This window comes from Triticum dicoccoides, chromosome 6B (genome assembly GCF_002162155.2).
Source record: "Triticum dicoccoides isolate Atlit2015 ecotype Zavitan chromosome 6B, WEW_v2.0, whole genome shotgun sequence".
NCBI lineage: Eukaryota > Viridiplantae > Streptophyta > Magnoliopsida > Poales > Poaceae > Triticum > Triticum dicoccoides.
In genome coordinates, this window is record NC_041391.1 from 417249949 (window position 1) to 417258729 (window position 8781).

General features: G+C 47.1%; 1 long non-coding RNA gene across 1 annotated transcript in view; it reads right to left on the bottom strand.

Annotated features, from left to right (window-relative positions):
• The window catches only part of LOC119325548, a 9161-nt gene extending 2035 nt beyond the window's left edge, over positions 1-7126 (bottom strand). The window contains exons 1-3 of the long non-coding RNA XR_005157575.1: positions 6723-7126; positions 5675-5790; positions 4748-4831 (exon numbers count right to left, since the gene is read on the bottom strand). This is a non-coding gene — a long non-coding RNA (uncharacterized LOC119325548). The remainder of the gene's footprint in view (positions 1-4747; positions 4832-5674; positions 5791-6722) is intronic.
• Positions 7127-8781: the final 1655 nt, after the last annotated feature.

Below are 8781 nucleotides of genomic sequence, written 5' to 3' on the forward strand. Positions count from 1 at the left end.
ACGGGGTAGGGGGCCGGGGCGACGAGGTGGTGGGGCGACAGGACGGTGGGGCGGCGGGGCGGTGGTGCGACCGGGCGGCAGCGAGTGGTGGGGGCGGCAGCGCGCATATGTGGGAGGGAAACAGAGAGAGAGGGGGGGTGGGGCGCGCCGGCCATTAGATACGTTTAATCTTTGCCGTCCATCACCTTTGCCGTCCGCTAATGTGCGCTTTGCCGTCCGCTAGCGGACGGCAAAGAGGGGGGCCGTTAAGTATTTTTTAACCAGCTCCTCAGTGGGGCCCCCCTCCCTCTTTGTCGTCCGCTAGCGGACGGCAAAGAATCTTTGCAGAACAGGCTGATGGCAAAGGCTTTCTTTGTCATCAGCCTGTTCTTTGCCGTCTGCTTTCAGGTAGCTGATGGCAAAGAACTTCTTTGCCGTCCGTTAGCTGACGTCAAAGAGCTGGCAGATGGCAAAGTAGCTGATTTCAATAGTAGCTAGATATTCTCACAAAAATTAGAAACATTTGTCCGTCTATTTAGTAAATCAATAAACCACAACCATTAGATTAGATTGAAGTTGGAAAAAATTATCCACCATGCCATGGATTTATTTTTAACTGCCCAACTTTTCTATCTCAAGCAGCCAATCGAGAGAGAAAAAAAAAGCCAATCAAAGTTGCGGGCTCTCCATCCTCAAACGATATTGCCACCATGTTTTTGGATGCCCTAGCTTGCTCCTCGTCAACCTATCTATAAAGATCAATCAAGAATAACGCAGCTGTCATATTCCTGAGCCCATGGCCGGTCGACCTAGCCGCCGTATTCCGGAGCCCGTGGCCGATCTACCTACCATCAGCAGCTCAGGTTTTAATCTGCATGCCCCATGTACGCACATGCAACACGAAACCCTATAAGATCGATCCAAGCCTTGCCTACAAGTAAGCAACAACAAAGAGCTACTCCCTCCGTTCCAAATTAATCGTCGAGCAAAAATGGATGTATCTAGAACTAAAATACATCTAGATACATCCATATCTGCCTACAAGTAATTTAATTTGGAACGGAGGGAGTAGGTACTTAGCTCAGGTTCTAATTTTTCTGCCCCATGTATGCACATGCAACATGAGACCCTACAAGATTGATCCAATACTTGCCTTCCTTCTAGGTACGTGGCTCAAGTTTTGATTTTTCTCCATGTACACACGTTCACCACGCAGTTGCGTTCGATCTGGATAGCACTGCATCGATGTTAACTTGAGTTATTATGTGTCTATGTTAGAGTACGTAATGGGCCTAATGGCCTAGGCCGGCGGTATAGTCCATTAATCTTATGTTAATTAGAGATAAGGGTCGCTTGCTTAGGGATCAAGTAAACCTCTCTATATAAGGAGATGAAAGATACCAATCTAATTAAGTAAGAATTAAGAAGGAAATCCCTTCCCTCTTGCCCTGCCGTGGACAAAAAGGCCCCCGCCCGGCCCTCTCACGCCCTCCTTTTAGGGCGCCATAACAATTTGGTATCAGCTAGCTTTGGTTCGATCATGTCTTCGCCCCTGCCCGACCTGTCTCTTCCGCTGCCGAGATCCTCCGTCGCGCCCGCCCCCGCCATCCTCACCCCGGAGGAGGCGTCCGGGGCGCTGCGGGACCTAACCCAGGCAGTCCAGGAGATCCGCCTGTTCTTGGCCGGTTCCTACGGGCCGCACCCGGCTGCGCCGACCATCGCCGCCACCACGCCGCCGTGGCTGCCGTGGCAGCCGCTGCACCAGGCGGCCTCCGCCGCGCTTGCCGGGCCGCTGTCGCAGCCGCTGAAGCTGACATCCACGCCCCGTCCCTGCTGAAGTGGCAGTCGCCGCTCCTGGCGGCCTCCGCCGCGCCCGGCGCTCCGCCTCTGGCCCAGGGCGTCCCCAAAGCGCTCGCCGGGCCGCTGCAGCTGCCATCAACCGCCACCACCGCCCCACCCTGGCTATAGTGGTAGCCGCCGCTCCTAGTGGCCTCCGTTGCGCCCAGCGCTCCTCTGCAGTAGCCACCGCCGGTCAGCTCCGGCCCCTCATCGACCGCGCCGGCAGGAGTCCTGATCCACCAGAAGTTCCCGGCGTCGCCATTACCGCTTCCCCAGGGTGTCCCCATCTAGCAAATCAAGTTCCCGCCGTCGCCGTCACCGCTTCCGGCTTGGAACGGGGGTACCCAGACTTGCCTGCCTGCGGCCCACGGCGTGGCTCCACCAACAGCCCGGTACGACCTAACATCAGCAGCAACAGCTCAAGACCCTCGCGAGGGACCAAGCCTCGCGAGGCGGACGACACCAAGACCTCCCTGGGGGCGGCCTCCTCAGGCTCGCTCCCGAGGAGCGGAGATATCTATGCAAGGGGCACCTCGCGAGGTTCACATGACGTGAGCCGTGTCGACCAAGGCCAGGCGGGCGCCAGCGGGCGCAGTGTACCAGTTTCCTCTTTGGTGCTAAAGAGGCAGGCGCGGACGAGGAGTCTAGAGGCATCAGGCAATGGTTTTCATATCGGTGCAACGAGACCAAGACTAGCAGGACGGCAGGACGGAGGTCATCGCAGAGCCCACGACAGCGTCACCACCAGAGCCTTTGGCAGGCGAAGACTACTTTTGTCAGGATAACTTGTACTAGTTGTCTTCCTTCAAAATTGGTCGTCGTGGGATCCCTTCCCGCCTACATTTGGGAAGAGGACCGGGGCCTCTATAAATAGGACTAGTCACCACCATAGGAGGGGATCATCTTAGACCGGAGAGAACTGATCTGGGACCGGATCCATTCCACCAAGACCATCCTCTCCAGCTCATAGAGCTCAAGAACACCTCTCCTCCGGAGGCTGTTCAACCATTGTACTAGTTCATCCTCAGCCCACGAGGCAATCCACCACCACCACAGTGGAGTAAGGTATTACACCACAACGGTGGCCCGAACCAGTATAAATCTCTGTGTCTCGTGTTCTTTGGGTTCGTCGAGCTAGGCCGTGAGAGCGTTGAGCGAGCGAGCTAGGGAGATGGAATACTTCGTGCGCACCCCAAAGTTTGAACCTCACAAGGGTTTGCCGAAACCCAGAATCCGACATTTGGCGCTCCAGGTAGGGGTGCGCCAAAACTTCATCTCTTCGCCTGCTTCACCTCTCCGTCTTGCTCCCATGGCCGGCACCGCTTCCCTGACTAGATCGACAAACGCACGCGACGGGGCCCTGGGCCTCCGGGCCCTCACCCCCGCCTTGTGGCAAGTGCAGTGGCCGCACAAGTTCAGTCCGGAGATGTCGCCTCGCTATGACGGCACGGCGGATCCATCGGCCTTCCTGCTGGCGTACGAGGAGGCGGTTTTGGAAGCAGGAGGCGACGACAAGGTCATGGCCAACTGGTTCCCCATGGCACTCACCGGTGTGCCGCGTGCCTGGCTGCTCAACCTGCCAAGATCTTCTATGGTTTCCTGGGAGGAGCTACGCGGCCTTTTGTCGAACGCTTCGCGGCACCAGCACCCCTTGCCGTTGCGACCCTCCTCGGCGGCTCGCAGGCGCCGCCCTCGGACCGCCACGTCAAGCAATTCTTCTGCCAAATTGGCGCCACCTCTGTGTAGCAGGGCGCCCCTCCGGGATGGGCGGTGCCCAAGGCCGACCTCACCTTCGACTCGAGGGACCACCCCGCAACCACCGCTGGCTCAGGCGCACTCCCGATGCTCTGCACACCCACCATCTGCAACGTAGCAGTGACCAAGACCCTCATCGACGGCGGAGCCGGCCTCAACATGCTCTCCATGGAAGCGTTCGGCTTGCTTCACGTGCCGTACGGCTGGCTCCGTCCCACCAAGCCCTTCCCCGGAGTTGGCAGCGGTTCCACCAGCCCCCTAGGGCAAATCCGCCTCCCGGTCACCTTCGGTACCCGCGACAACTACCGCACGGAGCTTATCGACTTTGACATCGCTCGCATCTGCCTCCCGTACAACGCCATCCTTGGGAACCCTTCCCTGGCTCAGTTCATGGCGGCAACCCATCCAGCCTACAACCTCATGAAGATGCCGGAGAGTAGCGGCGTCCTCACCGTAGCCAGGGACACCAAAGAAGCCCTGACGGCTCTCGAGCTCGCCTTCAGGGCCGCCGCGGCGGCACGCCCGGCCGACGGAGCCCCAGATACAAAGCACAAAATAACCAGGACGCTATGACAATATGTCGATGGACTGGATATCCCAATGTATTTGTGACATTCACATGCAACACAGTTTAGTCAGAAATTCAATCAATGCTACAAGAAGTAGGCCAAACAGCATCAGAAAGACCTGAAATTGTTGACCAAGTGTTCCACATAAAGCTCAAGGAGTTCGTGAGAGACATAAGAGAAAGGTAATACTTTAGAAAAACACTCGCTAGTAATACCCAACTACTTGATCACACCTCTTACTATATCCCTATAGAAAAATAACTAACGGTTATTTCAAAATTGCAGTTATATACACAATAAAGTTCCAAAAAAGGGATCTCCCACATGCCCACATAGTCATATTCCTTGACAGAAAGGAAAAGAAACACAAGTACCCCGAACCATCAGAGGTAGATAGGATAACATGCACTGAAATTCAAGACTAGTTGATCCATAAGGATATGTAGTGGTTGAGAACTACATGTTGCATGGACCATGTGGCATGGTCGACAACACATGTATAAGAAAGTTCCCTAAAAAATATGACTGTAATACCACTGTAGGTGAAGATGGATAACCAGTATATAGAAAACGATAAGATCAATAGGTGCCTCAAGTACACGTACATATCAGGCAATGACGTGTGTTGAAGAATATTTCAGTTCAAAATGCACTTTCAAGATCCCTGCATCGAAAGGTTGCGTTTCCACCTAGAGAATGAGCAACAAATCATTTTAACTGATTATACAGATTTAACAAAGATCGTAAGGAAAGAAAGAGTGGGAATAACAAAATGTACATAGTGGATGGAGACAAACAAGATCCCGTGAAGCAAGAGAATTAACATATGCAGAGTTCCCGTTAAAATGGGTATGGAAGAAAAAAGAGAAAAAGTGGGGCAAAACAAAGAAAGGAAGATACGCTGGAATGATATATATGCTCATACAACAAATGGTGAAAAATACTACATGCGAATGCTACTTAACGCCCGCAAAGGATGCATGTCTTTCAAAAGGAACCGTAAATGGAGTTGTCCACACTTCATACAAATCTGCTTGCGAAGCACTAGGATATCAACGACAGAGTGGATTGAGTGCATAAATGGGGCATCAGACTGGGCGATTGGCTACCAGCTAAGACAACTGTTCACAACTCTTATGCCATTGAAGTCACAAGCCCAAAAATATTGTGGGGGACATGCTCAGAAGTTCTAAGCGAACACATGGAGTATAGGCAGAGAAGGCTCTTGAACTATCCTACACTTTGACTAACAGATACACAGAAGCAAGGATACGCCTTGGTGAAAGTAGATAAGCTCATGAGACAAGCTGGAAAGACATTTAAGGAATACCCCGGAATACAACATTCGGATTCTTCACAGATAAAGTAACTTGGAAACAGACTACTCAATGAAGAGATAACATCATTCCAGGATCTTTGGCAATATGAACTCTGAACAACTACATGCGTTTGATTCAGTAATGGAATCGATGAACAAAAATTTGGGAAAGAATATATTTGTGGACGGCTATGGCGGGATCTGTAAGACATACCTACGGAGGCAATCACAGCAAAGTTGTGTTCCGAAGGAAAGATAGTACTAGCAGTGGTGTCATCTCATATTGCAGCGCTGCTTCTATAGGGAGCACACTCGAGGTTCCACATCCCCCTATCCTTGCAGAAGAGTCAACATGTTAAGGTTCCCACTTGACCTACTAAAAAAGACGTCACTTATACTACGGGATGAAGGTCTAATGGCAAACAAGATATGCTTTGAGGCACTAGACAGAAGTAAAGGTAGTACTATATTTTCCTAAACAAGTGTTCACAAATGGATAGCTACACGTAGCATTATCAAGATTCACAAGAAGAGATGGACAATGTGTAATGGTAAATGATGAAGATAGCAAAGAGGATGATGTGGTCAAGAACATTGTCTATACTGAACTATTTTAAAGGTATGGAAAAACAAAAACACTTTTAGTATGATTCTTAGATAAGAATAGGTACATGAAAAATTTGTACACTGCAAACTATCTTCAAAATACAAATTAATAGCATACCAATGCTAACATGATATGGCAGGACAAATATGGTCCACTGCTCTGCGTAAGTACTGGAAACGTGCATCAACATTTGAAGGAAATAGTTAATCAATACCAAACATGTACACTATATTTTCTGATATTTGTGGCTTAATATATAGTACAACACAATATAAAGAGCATCTGTGCATCATTATAATTTGTATGACAATGCGGTCAGACCTATTTTACTACTCTATTAATATAAATACATTTTTGTCTTTGGGAAATATTAAACTAGAGTTACTCACAATTACACTGATTAATACATATATTTGTTCAATATGAATTGGGGTAAGGTTTTTATTATTTATATGTGTTAAATATGAATTGGAGTAAGGGGGGCTAATACTGCCGATTACGGTCCAAGCCTGGAAAGAAGTGGAAGGGGCATAAGAAAATAAACATTTTCCACTAACAGGCAGTACCTTAATCACATTATATTGGTATATACAACCGTACAAACATAATAAAAGGTTAATAAAAAATCGCAATCAGGAAAAGGAGAAAGGGGAACCTGTAGGACGAAGAAAGCTGCCGATGTGGAGGAAGACGACGATGTGTCTGGCTGCCTCGACTGGGAACGACGACGATGCGTCTGGCTCGCGCGCTAGGGGAAGACAACGCTGCCGCCATCCTCATGCTGAAGATGGATTCAAGCTGGCAGCGGAAGACAAGATCCAAGCCCACATCACATGCGAGTCGAGCTGGGAGGTGCCTCAGTCGAGGACGAGCAAGCTAAAGGGAGAGCAAACTGATGGTAGCTGAGTTACCAGTCGGATCTCATTCGGTCGTAGGAATTTTGGAATGAGCGAGCGGAGAGAAGAAGGAAAGGAGAAAGGGGATCGGGCAAGAGTACGATTTTTTATTTGTAGGGAAGCAACTGCAATACGTTTCTTTTAGCGGTGCAAGAGCTACATGCTCACATGTGAAGGTACGGTCTGAGCAAGAGAGAAAATGTGTGAGCATTGTGTTGTGTGCATCTCCGTAGCCTATTGGGGTAAAGCACAACTAAAGAAAATACTATTTAAAGAAAAACACAAGATTATTTTTGCCGGAAAATAAACACAAGATTTTCTACATATTAGCCAGGATTACGTACAGTGTACATGCTCAAGAAAAGTACTGTGCACATGCCCAATAAAATATAGTCCATATATCATGTATTTAGCATAAATTATAAAAAATCAAACATATAATACATAATCATACGAATATAAAAACCATAACCAATACCAACGATTCATATTTGGACTCAAAATTAATGAGCATGGAACTTCTTTGCAAAACAACTATATATTTTACATGAACAAATCTACCACGACATGATGGATCAAGGCAGATAAGCTCAATTTTCCTGACAAGTCATATCAACATCAAAAACATGATCACCTGAACACATGACAATCTTCAACAATTCAAGCGGGTGTACCTTCACGATATTCTCCCAAATATGGAAGGAATTCCTTTTTTTGCGGGGAAAAAAAACTTTATTACATAAAAATAACCACATCACAACCAACCAAGAAAACTACCAAATGTTACATTCTTTTAACCAAACTTTATTACATACTAGCCCGCACGTATGTGCGGGCCACTTTGCTAGTTCTCCTCGTATCGACATCTCACCAAAAACTTGAAAACTTCAATCACACAAAACTTAACGGAACTTCGTGAGATAGGTTAGTATGATAAAGAGCAAACCATTTCAATTTGGTACTGTCAAAGACAAGATTCATAATTGCTTCCACACAATGCATACTGTAGCATATCATTTTCGCAATTTATATTGAGCAATATAAGTCATAGAAACTAGAAAACAAGCAAACTATGCATTGAAAACAGAATCTGTCAAAAACAGAATAGTCTATAGTAATTTGTACTTCAACCATATTTCTGCTACTCCAAAAATTCTGAAAAATTAGGACAACATAGGAAATTTGTATATCTATCACCTATAGAAAATTCAGATCAAAAGCATGTTCCAGTGAATTTTCAAAATTCCTGAACTGAGTGCAAAAGGTTTTGTTTTTGGACAAAATCAAGTCAACTATCATCCACGCTATCCCAAAGGCTTTACTTGGCACTTTATTGAAACAAAAGCAATAAAAACATGATTACTACAGTGGCATAATCATGTGAGCACACAAAAACAGTAGGTAAAAGTGTTGGGTTGTCTCCCAACAAGCACTTTTTTAATGCCTTTTAGCTAGGCATGATGAGTTCAATGATTCTCACTAAAAGTAAATAATTAAAACACAATGGGAGCATCATGAAACACATGACAAACACATTTAAGCCTAACCCACTTCCTATGCATAGGGATTTTGTGGGCAAACAATCTATGGGAGCAAGAATCAACTACCATAGGAAGGCAAAACAAGCATAACTTCAATATTTTCAACATAAAGAGAGGAAACTCGATATTATTGCGATATGTAAAAGCATATGTTCCTCTCTCATAATAATTTTCAGTAGCATCATGAATGAATTCAATAATATAACTATCACATAAAGCATTCTTTTCATGATCCACAAGCATAGAAAACTTATTACTCTCCACATAAGCAAATTTC